Source organism: Heliangelus exortis, chromosome 3, assembly GCF_036169615.1.
Source record: "Heliangelus exortis chromosome 3, bHelExo1.hap1, whole genome shotgun sequence".
Taxonomy (NCBI): Eukaryota; Metazoa; Chordata; class Aves; order Apodiformes; family Trochilidae; genus Heliangelus; species Heliangelus exortis.
Genome location: NC_092424.1, coordinates 5648858 through 5667732, shown reverse-complemented (window position 1 = coordinate 5667732; position 18875 = coordinate 5648858). Strand labels below are relative to the sequence as shown.

General features: G+C 46.3%; 1 long non-coding RNA gene across 2 annotated transcripts in view; it reads left to right on the top strand.

Annotated features, from left to right (window-relative positions):
* Positions 1–18875, top strand: part of LOC139793993 (uncharacterized) — a 101746-nt gene that overhangs the window by 26634 nt on the left and 56237 nt on the right. Inside the window, exon 1 of one of the 2 annotated variants that reach the window (XR_011724906.1) lies at positions 6858–7634. The exons of the other annotated variant lie outside the window; for it this stretch is intronic. This is a non-coding gene — a long non-coding RNA (uncharacterized lncRNA). Of the gene's footprint in view, positions 1–6857; positions 7635–18875 lie in introns of those variants that run through there. 2 annotated transcript variants of the gene reach the window in all.

Sequence of the window (18875 nt, the reverse complement as noted above, 5' to 3'; positions counted from 1 at the left end):
GGTGAAGGAGACTTTGGGAGAATGATATCTCCTGGGCCTCAGATACTCAGAAGTTTTTGATCATGAGTTTTGGATGGCTTCAGGATCAGGCTTGCTGATTTACAAAGTGCATACACCTGCTCTTCAAAACTTGTGAAATATGGAAGCAATTTGTGTATGTTTGGAAGGGGTGCCTCTTGTGCTTGAAGTCTGGGGGGTTTTTGCCTTGTCTTTACAATTCCTGAGTCCCTGGGGCTTTTTAATGTTTCTTTCATGCAAACCCAAATGTCTTATGAACCGTGCAAGGCTTTGGCCCTTGGAGTGCAGGAATAGGCAGTTCCAGGAAGCAGCCAGCCCCCAAAACAGCTTCTTGTGCAGCCCCTTCTCATTTTTCTCTGGGACAGAGCCAGCACAGAGCACCCTGCCAGCCCATCCCACTCTGCAGTGCCATCTCCAAACCCTTGTATCAGCAGGATGCCATTTGTACCCTTTCCAAGCAGCTGTTATCACAGGAAAACCACAGCCAAGTCTGGAGGTCCAGCAGCCCCCTGAGAGGCTGAGGCTCCTGCCCTTCAGAGTGGGCTCAGCCCCAAGCAGCCCAGCTCCCTCTCTGCTGAGGCTGCAAGAGCTGCCACCTCCCAGCAGATTTCTCTGAAAAGGTCAAAGTAGTTCAGCTCTGGCAGTCAGTCCCCTGCCCATTCCCTGCCAGGGCAGGCAGAGGATTCAGGGATACTCAGCAGGGCAGCAGCTTTCTCCTGGAGAAGCACAAAGCACAGGCTGTGGGCATGATGGCTGTGCCTGCTGCCCTCCTTACAGGCATGATGCTACTTAGGAGGATTTTGAGTGATTTCCCTAAGAGAAGGATTTGGCAAGATGGAATAGAGGAAAAGGACTTTTTCTCCCCCTTATTTCTTTCTTTATATATTTATTTAGCTGGGGAAGCCACAACCTCACGAAGTCACCATTCATTTGAGCAGCAGAGGCAGCTGCACGCAGCAGAGTTGGTGACCGGATGCTGTGGTCTGGTTGTGTGTGGAGTTGATGCAAAGCTTGGAAAATAATAAACATGAGCTGGGCACGTCCCTTATCCTGTGCACAGTGTAATTCAGGAACTAACAGATGTCTGAGCTTTGTGCCCAGCCTGACAGAGACACAAGAAGGGAACTGGTTCAGGGTTTGAGCACAGCTGCGCTGGTCAGATGACTCTGTCAGCTGAACCTGTCCCCAAACCAGCCTTGATTTATCATAGCAGGGACTGTGACCTTTGTTTGGTCACAAAAATACCATCTTGGAAAGCTCTCTGAAGGCTTTGGAAGAAGGAGAGTGACAGCAGTAATAGATCAGGGGCATCCCTGTAAAGGAACCTTTGATTTCTGGCTGAGAGGTGCAGCCTTCTCTGTGTGACAGAGACATCACAAAACACATTTTCAGGGTGCCTGGCTCGTGAAATGGTCAACGTTTGTGCTTGCATTCCTCCAGAGGTGCCAGGGCATTGCTCTGCCTGGAGGTGTTGTCCCCACCAAGGGGTGCAGCCTTGCCCCACATTGTGATGGGTCAGACCCACAACCAGCCCGTGGCTGTTTGGTGGATTCTCTGCCATGAATCCAGGGCACCTTGCAAACCTCAGCCCAAGCTGAGCCAGCCAGTTTCTCACCATCAGAGACTCCTTACTTGGAGCTTAAAACCTGGGCTCAAGCTCTGCTCTGGCAGGGTGGGGCTGTCTGAAGATGGCTCTGCAGATTGGTGTGGCCAGGACTTGACCACATCTCCAAAACAGAGCTGAAAATGAGAACTGGAGAAGCCTGTGGATTTCCTTTCAACCTCATCTGCTGTGGACGGGCACATCCTGCTGCAGGTGGTGGCAACCACGGCTGGGTTGTAAAAAATGCTCAGTCAGAGAGCCTGAAGCCATGGAGGAAGAGCTCAGGGGTGCCTCACACTTTGGTGAGACTGTGGAAAAAAGCAGACTGCCCTTCTGAGCTGTGCCTGTTGGGTGTGAAAAGGGGAGAGTGTTTTCTTTTGAATGAAAGTGCTGCTAAGCTGAGTTATGTATTCACTCCTTTGCTTTCAAAGTCCAGAGTGTGATTGTCTTTGCTTCTGTGTAAAGTCATAAGGACTCCCCATTTGCAAGAAGAAGGGAGCATAGGTTGGTGGCTAAAACTCAGGAGTGGCAATGTGGAGGTGTGAGCTCCCTGGATCCAGTGGCACTTCCAAGCTGAGGCATCATTCCGGAGGGATGGCTATTGAGTCCTTCCAGTTTTTTCCTCCAAAACTCACTGATCAAGATTGTGATTGAATCTCAAAAAACACTTGCCAAAGGGACCTCAGCAGGCAGCTCTGCAGAAAAGGCTAAAGTGCAACATTTATCTGTAGAAATATGCAACTTGTTCCCTGAAAGGAGGCACACAAGGAGGTGAGGTGTTTGCAGGAAAGCTCAGTCTGTAGCTGTGGCCCCAAGGGAATCGTAGCTACTCCTGCCAAAGATGACTTTGTTCAAGATCTTTTCCTCAACCTTTATAGCAGCAGCATGTGAAGTTTCATAGCTCAGCTTTAAACAAGGAGCACAAAACACCCCTCAGAACAGGCAGAATGCCAGCAGGCTGCATGGGTGACCATAAGGAAATCAGGAGATGGGGATATGGAAGGACAAGGAGAATGTGCCATGGTCTTTGATCACATAATTTGTTTGCAGTGAGTCATGGTCTTCCACTTTCACACATTCCCCTCAGCCTCCTGCACAAGGATGTACTGTCTGTTTTGTGGTGTTTTGTGAAATGACTGTGTCTGCTTTCCTGGACAGTCCTCTTTTCCTTTGCCTGCCCTGGTGATCTTGCAGCTCCACAACGCCTGCAGTATAATTTCATTAACACATCTGATTTTTCATGCTTCAGCAATATTTACTTAAGCCCTGTGGCCACCCAGAGGAAAAAATATTGATCCTTTTACCAAGGGGAGCCTAATGGAAAGGGTGTTTCATGAAAGGAACAAAAGTTTGGGAAGAGAGGAAAAGTCAAATGAGTGCAAACACCCATCAAAGCTGTTTTCTGGCTCAGAATGAATACTGAGAAAACTTGCTCAGTGGGTCATGATGAGCTCATTCAGTCCACTTGATTACTGGAAAAAATCTTCCACTTTGAGAAGCATGCATGTGTCTGTGTTGAGTCAGAACCTGGCACAGCAGCTTCAGTACACATTTTTGTTATAAAAGAAGTCCCCTTTGTCTTCTGCAACCCTAAAAAAAAAATCTGGCCTAAACATTTTCTGTGTTTCATGGTTTTTTACACAGAAAATGTGAGCACTGTAGTGTTAGGCTCGGCCTGGAAGGTGGTATCTTTGGGCCTGGGCTGGGTCCATTTTCCTACTTGCAGCACTTCAGTGCTGTGCATCCTTTTGTTTGCTCTCCAACCACCTTTTATTTAGTCATGAATATACAAATAATGAGTGCATGGGAAGGTTGCAAGTGCACACCTGCACGTGCTCAGAAATCCCAGCTTGAAACGTTTGCTGTAAGCGTGGCAAAATTTTTCTGCTGAACTTCTCTGCATATTTTCAATGCAAAGCTGGCAGCTACTGCATAATGCCTCCAGCCTACAGAATGGGGGCCTCAGAGAAAATGATGTGTTCAGTGAGACTGGGAAAACACAGTCACAGACACCACAGAGCTATGCTGGGATGGGCACAGCACTTGTGGGGAGGGGACGCGGTCAAATTCTCTATTTCAAGCCCAAGCTGAGATGAGGATGTGTTGTTAGCCACAGGAAAAAAGTGTTGTCTTAGCTGGAATGGTTAATCATACACCCTGAAGAGCAATATGTACTGCAAGCCCTCGTGATTGCTGTTTCCAACAGCTTTTACTCCCACTCTGAAATGACTTGCATGTATTTCGGTGCTGCTCATTCGCAATATGGTAGAGTCTGCTCCCTGGCTTTGTTGATGGAAAGCTGAAGGTCCTCCGGGTGGTAGGAGCCCCACTTCTATCACAGAGGTAACCTCCATGGGCCTCTTTTCAGGAGAAAAGCAAAGAAAAAGAGAGGGGAAAAAATAAAATGTCCTGCTGACGTCAAGGAAGACCACACTGTGCTGGATAATATTACTGTGTACCTCAACCACCCACTCCCTTTAATTTACTAAAACTAAGCAAGCTGTTTTGAAACCCATCACTTCCAGCATGTTTGCACTCTTCTCCCTTGACCAAAGGCTATTAATTGCCAGGAGCTTGCAAGCTACCTGATTCCTTGTTCAAAGCACCGAGACAGAGGGGATTTCCATGAGTAATAATTTCAGTCTGTGCCTGTGCAACGCACCGTAGGCTTTAGAGTAAATTGATCCAGCTGCTTGCAAGACTAGATGGAAAAGTGCCCGGGGGGGCTGGGAGAACATCACCAGATGGAGCTGGATGCTGTTGTCATCACGTGGGGCTCCCCAGCTGCTGGGCATGCTTGGGCTCGACTTCCACCATGAGCAGGGAAGGCTTGGCCTTCCTCTCGGCGTTGACTTGCAACGCAAGGCAAATTCTCCAGCACATGTTGCAACATCTTCTCTTGTAATGAAAAGGATAATTTTAGATTAACCAGAACTGTCTCCCCCCTTTTTTTTTTTTTTTTTTTTTTCCCTCCCTCCCTCTTTTCTTTCCCTGCTCAGTGTCCTCAGCACTGTGACACGGGTATCCTGAGCGTGTGTTTTGCTCAGCAGCAATCTTCTCTGTGACAGAGACTATAAAAGCTGCTGCGAGGCCAGCTACCTCTACAAAGAATAAAAATTGGCAGGATTAACCTCTAACCCGAGGCGACGAAAATACAGATTCCACTAGCCAGATGGCAGAGTTCAAAGATCCACTCACTTCCTGGGGGAGGTTGCACAAGTTAATTTTTATCCTTGTTAAAAAGGAGTAAGAAATGAAAATGCACCAATAAAACGCGTGCTGCTTGCTATCTCTGGTTTTAATCACATTTATTTTATTCCTTTGTGTTTTGCTATTAGACATGTTAGAAAAATACATTCTTTCTCTCTTCTGGAGATGTTTAAATCCTGCTTGATTTTTTTTGGTTGTTGTTATTTTACTGGGGTGTTTGCATGATCAGTTCAATTTAATCTATTGGAAGAAGAGCACGGTATGGCAGGAACTAATTAACATAGCAGGAATGCAATTCACTTTTTTTTTTTTTCTTTTTTTTTTTTTTCCAAGTGAACCATTCAGTGTTAATTGCATGGAAAAGAGCTGGCAGCCTGGATTTGGTGGCTGCTTCCTTGCAGGAATGCCTGGGGCTGGCAGTGCAGCAGTGGCTGTGAGGTGTGCTCAGAGGGGCTGGGGGCTGCCCAGGTTCATGGGGGATAGAAGACACAGGGCATGGAAGCTTTTCCCATAGGAACAGCTGGAGAAAGTTGTTTTACAGACGGGGACAGCAGAGCAGGAGGTGATTTATCCAGGGAATGGCAGGAACTGGACATGCACAGGGATGGATGTCCCACTCTATGCCCTGTGCATCCCTGGCAGGGCTTGCCAGCCACTGCTCTTCACAAACACCAAATCCTCTCTGTCTCTTTTCTTATTAGTCCCCCCTGCAAATGTCTATCTAAAGTATTGCAGCGTGGGGACCTTCCTGCACCCCCAAATTTACTGAAGAGGAAGGACTGGGGTGTATTAATCTGAGAGCATCTCTGGATTCTGCTTTTTTTCTGGGCCTGACCATGCTGCTCTCTTGACAAGCCAAGTGTTAACTGTGAGAGGAAAGGCTGCAAAGTGTGAAGAGGAGATAAGTGCCTGGGTACTTTGCTATCATGTGGCTGCCCTGAAGTGTAGGCAAAGGTAAATGGCTCATCCAGCAGATTGCAGAAGCGGGAGTGAAAGAATAAAGTTCATGGGTTGTTTTTGTGACAGTTTGTCCTCCCTTGCCAGCAGGGCCATTAATGAAAACAGAAGTTGAGCTGCTGGCAGGCTTTTGGAGCAGGCTGCAGGTACCCTTCAGGAGAGCAGCACTGGGAGTTCCAGGCAAGGAGTTTATGATTAATTTTGCAGGCATTTATCATGCAATGTGAGATGGCCACCAGCCAGCTCAGAAGTTAAGCCAGAAGATGACTGTCAAATGAAACTGTTACGTTTGGCAGATCTTTCCCAAGCTGCTGTGCAAAACAGGCAGACCTGAAGCTGATTTCTGGATTTTCCAGACCCTCTGCACAGCGTATTCTTGTGCAGCAGTCGTCTTCATTTTCCCTTTTTCAGCAGAAGAATTGGTTTTGACTTGCAGGCCACATGGAATTTTGGTATTACATCAGGCAGCCCTCTCCATGCCTTACATTTACCAGCGACCATCTCCTCCTGGTAATTCCTCCTTTAATGGGCTCAACAAGGAACCAGCTCTGCTTCCCTCCGCTTTCTGAAAACAAAACCCTGTTTTCTTTGAAAAGCCTCCTTAGCCCAGATGAAGGTGAGGAGGAGATGAAAAGGCTGGGGGGTGTGAAACCAGCCCTGCCTGTGCAAGCAGATTGTGATAGAAATTCCCCTCTTGTGTGTGGCTTACCCAAAGTCAGGTCAGGCAGTTAACTCTGTTTGGACACCGTCTGCCATGAATGCTTCAGCGATAAAGCTTAATGTGTAACCGGGGCTTTTTTTTTTTTTTTTTTTTTTTTTTTTTTTTTTTTTAGGTTGTTTTTTTTTCCCTCTGTGTCAGCAGTTGGCAAGAAGATACTGTAAATAAGGCTCCCTGTGAGTAAATAGATATGTGTGGAGAGGGGAGGGGAGCAGCACAGTGAGGAGTTTTGAAATTCATGCCAGCGTTGCTTCAAGTGATAAGGTTGTTTGAGTAACCTGCAAGCCATACGGATGCACAGGTTTCAAAAACAGGAAAGCATCTTCTTTAAAAACCTTTTGAGGCAACATGAGGGCTCAGAAAAGAAACTGGCTTTGTGGTTAAGTGATTGTACTTCCTTATTGATAGGAGGATGGAGGCCGTGCAAAGTCTGACAGGACAGCGAGCGCTGCGGGCGGTTGAGATGACCACATTTGTACCCGGCCAAGGGGCTTTCTGGAGGGATGAGAGATTTCAAAGTTTCCCTTTTCATTTCCTCTTTGGGCAAGTCAGGAGGGTTTGGTTTTTTTTGTTTGGTTTGGTTTTTTTCTCACTCCTTTGGTAATGTAGTAAGAAATAAGTAAATAATCCCAGCAAGCTGACATCCGCAGAGGACGCTCTGGCACCCAACAGGGAGGGCAGGGTGCAGCATGGACATGCAGAATTTGCTGATGTTTTTGGAAAGCCTAACACCTCCATTTATCCATAGAGAAAACAAAGCCTTGCTGTTTGCCCTTTGTTTTGGATCAAGGAAAAAAAAAATTCAGGCCACGAGATCTGAAGTTAAGTTTCCACAGGAGAGAGAAAAAAGCATCTGCCTGGGTGTACGTGGCTGTCGGTGTGCACGTGTCTTGCTGAACACACCATGACCCCTGCTTGCATTGGCAGCGTGCTCCTTGGGGATTTACAGAGCTGGTACCTAGAAAACACAAGTTCCTCTCACCTGAAATGACACAGCTGACACTGTTCCAGGTCACCCCGTTGTTGTTTATTAAGCAGGAGTCAAAGAGCGAAGCTGGGATGCAGGCTTCATCTTTCCCAGCATGTGTGGTTTCCATGGGAGGTTGTGCTCCTGCCTGTTGAGTTTGGGTATGTCTATGCTTGGGGCTGGGTATTCTGTCATTTCCAGAGTTATTCCTCTTCTCCTTGTGGAAGGTGAGGGGATATTTCAGTCCCACCCAGGCTTCTCCTCCCTACCCACCTTACCTTCCAGGACATCCACCCAAGCTGGATTCCTCACTGGCGGCAGCTGTGGTGATGGCCACAGCAGAGATGGCTTTGGCCCATCAGGTCCTGTATATGTTGATTTCTCTTCAACTGAAATGTCAAAGGTTTCTCAGTAAACTTAAATATTTTTTAAAACTTTAGGAAATTATCTTCGCTAGACCCGGAGCAAAGTTTTTTGGCTAGAAATCCAGGCTCCAGCTAACACAGCAGACTTTTGCCAACTCATTGCCTTGGTCCTAGAAGCCAGCAATGAAAAGAGAGGGGGGGGAAGAAAAAAACCAAAAACATCCCCTCCGTTGCCCATTAGATTTAATTGTGCTTTTTTGTAAGCCTCATAAATCCTGCCCAAATCACGTCATCAAGCCACAGGGAAACTGAAACCTTGCCCAAGGCAGGAGCCAGCAGGGCTGTTCAAGCTAGCAGGGACCTTCAGGGACAAACTCAGTGCCCTGCAGGCTTGTTTTGAATGGGAATGTGCTCCTGGAGAGAGAGGCACCTGGGGGTGGGAGACAGTCCTGCCTTTTTCCTCTTTGGATGTAGGAAAAGCTACAAGAGGAAGAGTGGCACGAGTGGAGGAAGAGCAGACATCCTCAGCACTGCCCCCCGAGAGCCTTTCAGATGCTTTTCCTCTCGAGCTGCAGAGAGGGAGCAGGAAGGGAGGAACAGGGACTCACACCAACCAGCCCAGCCAAGCACTTTATTTTTTCCTTTGGGCATCAGACCAAGGAGGGAGGGAGGGAGGATTTAAAAAAAAATCAAAAAAAAAAATCAAGGCTTGTAGACTGAACTCGAGGTTTTTCTTCCCCTTCTCTTTTGTGGTGCTTTGTTCTAATTTTTTTGCATATCAACCCCCAGCCAGGAAGGGCAAAGAGAATTCCAGCTGGGAGGCAGAGCCTCCTCCTGCTGCCTCCTCTGTGGTCCCTCTGTCATGGCTCTCCCAGACGTGGGGTGGGTGATGCTCAGCTGGGAGAGCATCAGCATCTCCCTGGGGGAAACCAGGGCCTCCCCAGCCAGCCAAAACCTCATCATCAGGATTTCATGGGAGGGGATTTGTGGAAAAGGGCCTGCAAGGTTTTGACAAGTGCATTTTTTGGCTTTTCAGCGGTGAGGGAAAGCAGGATTTGGCCTGAAGCAGTGGCTGGCACTGTGAAGAAAGGCTGTGAAAAAGGAGGCATCACCATGAAACCCCGTTGTCCCCCAAAACAGGCAGCTCTGAAGTGCTCCACAGCCCCTTGTCTCTCTGGAAGGGTTAAAGCTAAGAGCAGCAGGCTCTGATGGGGCTGGGCTGTAGCCAGCAGTGTTTAGTCACCCATCTAGAGACTGCAGCAGGAGCTGAAACCATTTGCTTTTTTTTATTTGCCTTTTTTTTCTTTTTTTTCCCCCCACCTTGCACAGTAACATAGATGTAAAAGCAACAAGGGGACAAAGCTCCCCTCTGCCAAGAATCCAGTCCCCTCAGCTCTGCAAAATCCCAGCCCCCTGACCTTTGCCTTGGGCTGGACTTCTTTCAGACTCATCATTATTTTGGCTGCATTTGTGCTGCAGAGGAATGCAGGTGTTTCCTCTGTTCCCACCAGCCTGCCCAGGCTCTGATTTCTGAAGGGCTGCTGCGTGTCCTGTCCTGCTCAAGGAGGCATTTGAGGAAAACGTGGATGCAGTTCAGGCAAATGACCAGGGAAATGACACATTTGCATGCACTTGCATGTAAGTGTAATTTAAGCAGGCAACGTGCCCAGCTTGCTTGAAATTCTGGCCCATGTTTTTCCGTTTTGGGGCTGCTTTTTTTTTTTTTTTTTTTTTTTTTTTTTTTTTTTTTTGAGTTAAAAAAAAAAGGCAAAAAACTTGTTCCTCCATTTGATCTGTAATAACCTGAACTGCTTCCCCTGGAAAGCTTATTTATTCTCCTGGGCTGCTAAAGTGGATGGTGAATTTTGGGTACCCTGAGAAGAAACGGTGTGCATATGGGGTTCTTTGTTGCTGAAGCTTTTGTTGGACAATTATGAGACTCATTTAGATGGCTGTTTATGTATTAAAATTGTTGGGTTGCCTGGAGCTACGGATAAGCACTCCTTGCTTGACATATCTCTAAATAAATAGAAAGGCACCTTATTAATGGATACAGCTTTAAAAGCAAACACCCAGAGATGCACTTACAATAAGGGGAGGAAAAACCAAGGTTACATCATGTTGCTAGAAGCCAATTGCTTTGTTTTCTGAAATGTTTCCCTGTAGGACACAGATGATTTTTTGACTCATTCAGTGTTTGAGCATCCAAAAAGTCTCACGGTTGTTCCAAAATTCTTTCAACAGCATCCCAAATGGCATTAACAGATGGTTACAGTATCTTACTGTCCAGCATATCCTTTCTCCCTGATGGACTCATGTTTGCTAGGGAGGCTTTGGAAGGAATATTTTTGCATTTCTGGAGAACTGAGTCCCCACTGAGGGAGGAATCAGCATTTTGGGGCTTTTCAAACCCCATAATTTTGCAGTCTCAAGGAAAGTGTCTGTTTCTGAGCTTGTCCACATGTGGTATTGTGAGTGCCATGGGACACCAGGAGAAGATGGAGGCCTCCTGTTCCCACTGTCATCCTGCTCATCCTGCAGGTGCCTACCTATGGCTGGCACAAGGAAACAAAGGAATTCTTCCTTGTGGCCCTGCTGTTTGCTCCTCAACCTCAGTGGCAAGTGGTTCTTATTGGGTTTGGGCTCAGATACAAGCAGGACTGTGACTGAAGATAAGATCAGTGCTTTTGCTGCTGTTCACACCCTGAGCCAACAACCTACAGGTGTGGATAGGGGAACCACCACCAGCAACCTCTCCCAGGGCTTGTACTCTGCTCAGAAGTCAGCAAAACCTTGTGATGACATTTGGGACACAGGAGCAAAAAGTTCCTGCCCATCTTCTTTGTGGAGCTGCTGCAAGGCTCCCAGGGCTGTGGGTCCAGCTTTGCCACAAATCTTTATCTCATTTCACTTGGCTGTGTTGCAGGAATGTGGTGAGATGGCAAAGAGGACCTGGCCTGGGTACTTTGGGCTGGGCAAGAGGAGTGGGTGTGCAAATCATGGGCTCATGGAATGTTAGGGTTGGAAGGGACCTCTAGAGATCATTGAGTCCAATCCCCCTGCCAGAGCAGGATCACCCAGGACAGGTCACACAGGAACACATCCAGGTGGGTTTGGAAAATCTCTTGAGAAGGAGACTCCACAGGTTCTCTGGGCAGCCTGTTCCATCACCCTCACAGTAAAGGTGGAACTTCCCATGCTCTAACTTAAACTCATTATTCCTTTTCCTATTACTGGGCATCACTGAAAAGAGATTGGCCCCTTCCTCTTGACACCCACCCCTCAGATATTCATAGACATTTGTAAGATCCCCTCTCAGCCTTCTTTCTTCAAGGCTAAACAGCCCCAGTTCTCTCAGTTGTTCTTCATAGGAGAGATATTCAAGTCCCTTAACCATCCTCATAGCTCCCTGCTGGACCCTCTCCAGTATATCCCTGTCTCTCTTGAACTGGGGAGCCCAAAACTGGATACAATGTTCCAGGTGTGGTCCCACTAGGGCAGAATAGAGGGGAAGGAGAACCTCCCTAGCTGGCCACCCTTCTCCTGCTGCACCATAGGATCCCATTGCCATTTTCCTGATGCACCCAGGATCCCAAGTCAGCATCTGCTTGGCTGCTGCTTGGATTCCAAAAACCTCCGAGGCTGGCAGGAGGGCCCAACACACCCCCAGCAGCACTCAACCATCAAAGCAACAGCTCCCATGGCAACCCCTGCTTGGGGACATCATCCCCAGTGTCCTGGCCACCACCCTCTGGTAGCTTTTGCAATCCACCACTTCCAACCAGCTAGAATTTGGTTGTCCTGAATATCTCCTGTCCCCTCCTGTGAGCCCTCTGAAAAGGCTGCTGGGGAAAGGGCTTTCATCCAGGTGCTGTTAAACATCAGCTGTGTCCCTCCCAGCAGGCAGCCACTTCCCACCTTTTTGCTGAGCACTTGGCCACCTGTGCCAGGGTGCTTGGGATGCTCACCCACTCCTGGTGTTCCTCAAGCAGGTGAGCAAAAGTGCCTGGTATCCAGCTGGATATATGTAACTTCTGGTTAACTCACAGACTCCCCCTGCATGGAGAAACTTTGGGAAGTGGTGAAGGAGACAGAAGTGCTGGAAACGTGGAGAGAGAATAAAAGGACAGGCTGGGGCTGATCAAACTCCAGCCAAAAAAAAAAAAAAAAAAAAAAAATCTCCAAAGCAGCAAAACAGAGATGGATAAAGAATTGCCAGTGAGTCAGGAGGAAGGAATGGCAGCATTGTCTCTTGTTCAAGCAAAGAATCTGTAATGGAAGAAGATGAAGTGCCAGGGAACTAATATCCCTCTGCAGCAATTGTTTGATCCCTCCCTTCCTCTCCAAAAAAGCAAGTTGCTGCTGGCTAGCTAACAAGTAAAAAAACACAGTCCAAACCCTAACCCAGTCTCTTGTGCCAATAAACGCATCTGTTGGTGTGTCAGTGTTGATCCTCCTTCAGTGCATGCCACATGCTCCTTTCTTTACACAAGATGGGCTGGAAGGGCCATTAACCAGATTAGAAATTCTAAGGCGCAATTAAAAACCAGGCTGCTGCTTTGCTTTAATCTTCTCTCATTTAGCTTCCAGGCTTGTTTTTTCCCTGGCCTGACACAGTCCTAAGTTGTTTGGGTATCATTACACAAGCAGGGCTGGTTCCTGAAGTGTGGAACATCAGGCATTACCTCGGCAGCAAAGTGCAGGTCTGTGAGGCTCTCCAAAAAAAAAAAAAAAGGAAAAAAGGAGTAACCTCATCAAAAGGCAGAAAAAAAAAAGCTGTACCTCACCTGGGGGGTGAGAGAGGTTTGGGCAATGAAGTTGTGCAAACAAGGAGCAAAGTGGTGACTTGCCAAACCCTTTTCTGTGGCCTTTACTCTGCAAAGTAGGGGGAAAAAAGAAACCAGAGGAACCAGGGGGGAAAAAAGAAAAAAAAGAAAAAGAAAAGGAAAAAAAAAACAAAAGGAAAGAAAAAAAAAACAAAAGAAAAAAAAAGGAAAACAAAAGAAAAAAAAGGGGAAAAAAAAGAAAGGAAAAAAAAGAAAGGAAAAAAAAAAGAAAGGAGAAAAAGGAAAAAAAACGTTTGGTATATTTGTTCATAATGCAGCTCTACATCTGTAGACCTATGGTAGATGGAGATAGAGGGGCAGGAGGGTGACTGAAAGGTTGGTGGCTGCCAGGAGTGCTCAGCAAGGCAGGACTCATGGCCCAGCAGGACTGATGAGAGGTACATCTCTCCCATCCCTATGCAGCCCATTTCTCCAGGGAAAACAGTGATGCTGAAGATGCTACCATGCTCACTCCTGCCAGAGGAGATGTGCTTTCCCTCCTCCTGCTCACAGCCATGAATATGATGTGCTGGGGTAATCCTTGCCCCTGGTGCCTGAGCCCCAAAGGCAAAGAGAGCCCAAGAGAAGCAGCACCAGTCTGAGCACTCCTGATGTCTTAACACAGGGTGGATCACAGCCTGGTTCTGAGATGAGGAATTACTGCTTAATTGCTGCTGCATTGTACAAATGCGGTGGGAATTTTACAGAGGACATAACATATTCTAAAATGACTTTTTTTATTCCTCAGGTAAGTGTTTTCCTCATGCAGGACAGCGTTTATTACAATTATTAATGGCCTCACTGGTGCTTGTGCTGGTTCTGAATCTTTATAGTTGCTGTCATTATATAATTTTGAAGGTACAGACTGGATCCTGGCCTATCTGCCTTAAAAACTGTCAAGTTTAAGGATTTGGGTTTTCACAGTTTTGGGCATCAGGATATTTTTTCTTTCTCTCCTGTGCTTTCTCTGCTGAAAAGCCCTCCTTATCACTGCCTATAGAATATAGCAAGAAAACACTTCTCTGCTGTAGAAAATTAAAGACATTATAATTGCTCAGTTAATCCCTCTGGGATTTTAGAAATGAACACTATTGTGTCCTAGTATTTCCATAGGACCTTATTTGCTTTTCTTTTTTAGATGCTGTAAGATTTTTCCATATGGTTATGTTTAGGATGCATTATGGAGGCCTTTCATCTTCCTCTGAAGCACAGGATGAAATATGGGTCACTGGTAGAATAAAGCAGTGAGGCTTTGGGATCCAGGAGTCTGCTACATCTGATATGGAAAACCCTTTTGGGTCCTTTTGGGAACTAAATGTCTTGGCTGGGTTGCTTTAAAATTGGAGCTGCACCTAGTTGAAACTTTTTTTTGGGATGAAAGAACAAGATCCTTCACTCTCCTTACTGTGGAGAGCCAGCCAGGTTTAAAATTAATATCAACTGACATTGGAGAGGGAAGGAAATGAAAGAAATGTTTCTTCCCCAGAAACAGCCCTGCTTCCCTGCCTTTTCCATAAATGCATAGACGTCTGTCAGTTTTGGCACCAGAAGCCATTAAAAATAAGAAGTCTTTTAAATACCTGGAATTCTTCTGCATGTTTAAATGTTGCCCATCAGGAACGCAGAGGCTGTGAAATGGACACAAGAGAACTGAGCTGTGACCACGCTTCTGCTTCTTTATTCCCACTTAACAAACCATCTGAAATATCCTTTGTTTTTTCTGGAGAAGGCTACAACAAGGTGAAAGGCTCTGCCTCTTGAACCCTGGAGCCTGGAAATTTAGGAGCTGAGTCTTGAGTTTCCCACTGTCCCAGCTTCACTCCAGCTCCCCAGCAGATTCCAGTCTGGGACAGCTGCTGCGAGGTGCCTGTAGTTTTATTTCCTAGAAATACTGAGCACCTATCCTAGTCACTGATTTGGAGCACAATAAACAGTGGTAAATCAGGCTCTTGGCACTCATAATACAGACATTTGAAATAAGCAGAGCCACTCTCAAGAGATATTTTTCCCAGCTATAAAAAGAGGGAATAACTACATTACAAGATGGGAGGTTAAATCATGGTTTGGTTTTTGTTTTGGTTTTTTTTTTTGATGGTTTTTTTTGGGTTTTTTTTTTGGTAAGCTGCTTTGAAGCTTTGGAGAGGAAGCCATTATAGGAGTACAAATTGCTCTTTATTTTTTATTTTATTTATTGCCTCATTTTCAAATAATGAAATTCTGAACGCACCTCCTCGCTAGCTCTTGAAAAATAAGGGAATGTGGGAGGATTCTTAATGACACTAATAAACCCAGCTGAACACTTTGCCAACTAGTATTTTTCTTTATTGCAAAAATACGATTTTCTTAATACAAGTGATCTTTATAGGATCGCATTAGTTGCTACAGTTTTGTTTATAAAAATATACAGACCAAATAATTTTGTTCAAAATGTTCCCTTTTTATCAGGTTGGAACGCAGCCCTTCATTCCAGGATTTCATTTTGCAGTGACTTTTTTGGGTTTGACGGTGCACTTTATGTTCTATAATAAAAATATAAGGAATTTCAGTGATGTTATTTTAATGAAAGTGTGGCATATTAACAGGATATAATTTTATGTCAGTGGAAACTTCGATTAGTGGGAAAAATGCAAATAAACTGATGCAGCCCTGCTGCCCTTCTCTACTAGGGAAGAGATGGAGTATCCAGAACAGCCTTCTCATAATGTGCTCTCTATTTCAAGCTCCACAGTCTGGTGGGTGCTGTTGAGTGCCCACTTTCTTCTTGCCATCCCCTTTGGTTTTATGATGCTGGACAGAGAAATAATTGCTACGCATTTTTTGGGGCTTTTGCCCGCTGATGCGGTGTTGCCATTGGGGTTTGACTGGACTCTGTCCCACTGATGTAAGGTGCTAATTGCAATGTGCTGTGAGTCCCCCAAAGCACGAGGGGTGTGGAAACATCTGTCCTTGGCAGCCACAGGGAAGAGAGACAGGAAAAGGGATGAGGAAGGTGGGACCTAAATTCCGTCAAGTGAGAAGCGTTGGAGGCGATGCGATGCTCTGAGCCGTCAGAGCCTGGGCAGCGTGCACAAGACTGCTGCTCTGCACTTTTCCAGGAAAAACAGAAGATGTGAGTCTCCACAACATGTGCTCTCTGTTAGGCATTGTCTGGAGTGGCTTTTCAGGGAGCAAGGGAGCTCTCGGTGCATTAGCTGGAACAACTCCTCTGCTGAGCGCACGCCCGGCTCCCTCTCTCCTCCAGACCACTCCCTCCCGTCTGGCTTTTAGCACTCCCAGCCTTCAAAATGTTCAAATAACTCATCTTATCCTCAGAGGACCTCAGTGGGAGGGATGGAGAGATGGGTGAAATCCTTAGTTTACTGATTGGGAAACTGAAAAATAATCCCTCATCCCTAATCTGCAGCGAGCCTGCGGTGTGCCAGGCCAGGCTGCAAGCGCTTGTCTGCTCAGGCAGGGGCAAACACACCTCTGGGCATCTGGATACTGGGAGAGCTCTGCATTTATGGCTTGGTCAAGCTCATGTGGAAACTGCAGGTTCAAACATAACCTCCTTTTTATTTCCTTCATAATGCTCACCTGGTATGACCTAGCCTGGTACAAGCTTTTTTTTTTTTTTTTTTTTTTTTTTTTTTAAGAGATTTATTTCCCCGTTGGAACAGCTCAGGGAGGAGGAGGAGGGATGTGTGACGTGCAGTGATGTCTGTAGCAGTGTGTGCATGGACACAGCAGTGTGTAACACACCAGTGGTGCCAGCCAGAGGCACTGGCACCTTCAGAAACCTCTGGCACACACTGCAGGGTGTGTGTGGCACCACTGCCTGGGGGTGCACCAGGCTGCAGCTGCTTCCTCTGAGCTCCTCCTGATTTGCTTTTCCTGGAATCAAAACTAGAACCCCAAAAGGATGAAATGAAACATGCACACCAATTTGTCAGCCTCCTTTTTCTTGTTTTCATTTTACCGTGGGCCAACAGGAAAATAATTTGTGATTAAAACTGAAAGCTGCAGGGTGTCAGGGGGGGTTCCTAGGGGTTTAGCTACCTCCAAGTCCTTGGTGCATCATTTTTCCCCTCTCAGCTCCACATGGAAGTTCTATTCCCAGATCTAATCAGGGTTTGGACTTGCAAAGAGGTGGATGCTAGAGCTGTGATTGGAGGCTGGGAAGAGAAGGCAGCCCTTGTGTGATTTCCCTTCAGGCTGCTGCAAGCTACTGGAACCCTTTGTCAGAAAAGGGTGAGTCTGATTCAACAAATTTACCAAAGCTCACGGGTTTCTGGTGAAAAAGTCAGTATAATAACAGGTCGTTGTGAGCTGTGAATTTATGACATGCAAGTAAGTTATCCTGCTAATTGTTAAAGGCAGCAGCTAACTGTTAAAAAAAAGAAAGCCTCGCAGGGTGATTTATTTGGGTTATTTCACAGGCGTTTGGGTGAAATATGTTTATAGATCTTCTGCCTCCCTTCCCCAGGGCTGCAAGGGTAGGAGCAGTGCTCAGCACAGGCCAACCCACGCTTCCTCCCCAGGGTGCTGAGCTCCAGAAACCAGGAGGCATTAACCAGGGAGAGGGAAAATGACTTTTGGCTGCTCCTGAGCCTCGCTGTCAGTGCTGCCCTGCAATCTCTGGGCTGAATGGAGACAGTTTCCTCTCCCCCAGCCCCAGGCTCACAGACTGGGTTTCCTGCCTTCCTGTTACTGCCTCCACCTACCCAGACAGCTCTGACACTCCAGACTTACTGATCAGCTATTTTCTACCACAGCTCTTTGAGCAAAGGTTTTTACACGGTGGTGTAACAGCTGAGTAAGCAGTCAGCCTGCAAGGGGGGGGAAATGAATGTAGGGATTTTTTTTTCTTTTTATTCTATTTATTTTTTTCTTTTTATTTTATGACTTGAGACGGCTCTATCTCCAAATGGTGAGGCTTTTTTTTTTTTTTTTTTTCCATGTGAGCAGCCTGTTCAGTGGATGGAAGGATGGATGGATGGATGGATGGATGGATGGATGGATGGATGGATGGCACTCAGATGTGCTCTGGGAGCTGGCAGGCCAGGCAAGCCCTGCTGGGGACCCCTGAAGGGGGAAAAAAACAGGAGGATGTTTCAGAAACAGGACCTGGAAGAGAGGAGTACAGATGATTTGCATAGGGAGATGGTGATGGGAAGATAGGCTGAGTATGTGACAGCTTTGGGAAGAGTTGTCATATGCAAAAGCAGTTAATGCATAGGAGAAATGCTATAAGCAGGGACTCTGTAGACCAGAAATATGAAAGTACAAAGAGGTTTTCATATCAAAGAGAGGCTGTCATTTCAGAATGTCCTGGAATTGTGCATTGTGGAGCACCACAACCAAAATGGAACCAGACAGCCATCTCTGAACTGAATTTGTATGTGTTTTATACATAGATATCCCCTCTTCCCCTGTGCTGAGTTCCCTCCACAGCCAGGATAGTGCAGCCATTCAGAGCACATTTCCATGGTGCTTTCAATCTTCATGCTCAGTTTTGTAAATTACTTCCAATATATCTCAAGAAATGAACCCACTCTGTCTTCAGTTCATGATGGATGTACCTTAAAACATTCAAAGCACTTGAAAAGTTCTGATATCTTTGGTCTGATCCTTATCCAAGCTATGTCTAGCCTTGTCCTAATCTCTGCTTTATTCAGACACTGGTGGCAAAAACATCTGTAGGCTTCCATTTTAGCACTGTTAATCTACTGCCATCTGTCCTAAATAGGTATTCAATCTTACCACATTGGTCAGGTGGAGAAAAAAAGATGTGGCTTACTCTTTTTCAGATGTTAGGAACTGGGAAAATTTATCTTACTGGTATGGGGCCTGGTTTCTGCTGTGAGGTTGTCATATTAAATGCCCCTTGCCAGGTGGTTGGTGTTAGGGAACTGGTGGGATGGTAACATTTTCCCTCTGATGAGACTGCTGGAGAAGAGCTGCTAATGCCTGGGGAAAAGTGAGAACCAGGAGAAGGATTTAAAGTCCTTAACAAGGCAAATCAGAGGTGCTAAATGAGTTCATATGGACCAAGAAGGAAAAGGGAGGAAATGGATGCTCAGAGAGGAGATGAGGTGGCTGGGCTGTGTGAGGGATGAAGCCTGGTTCAGTAGCAGGACGAGGCAAGATTGAAAAAAAAAAAATCCAGGGCTGGTCTGTGTGCCTGAAGATAAAAGGATCTGGTGAGTTCATTTGTGGGTGCTCATTCAGG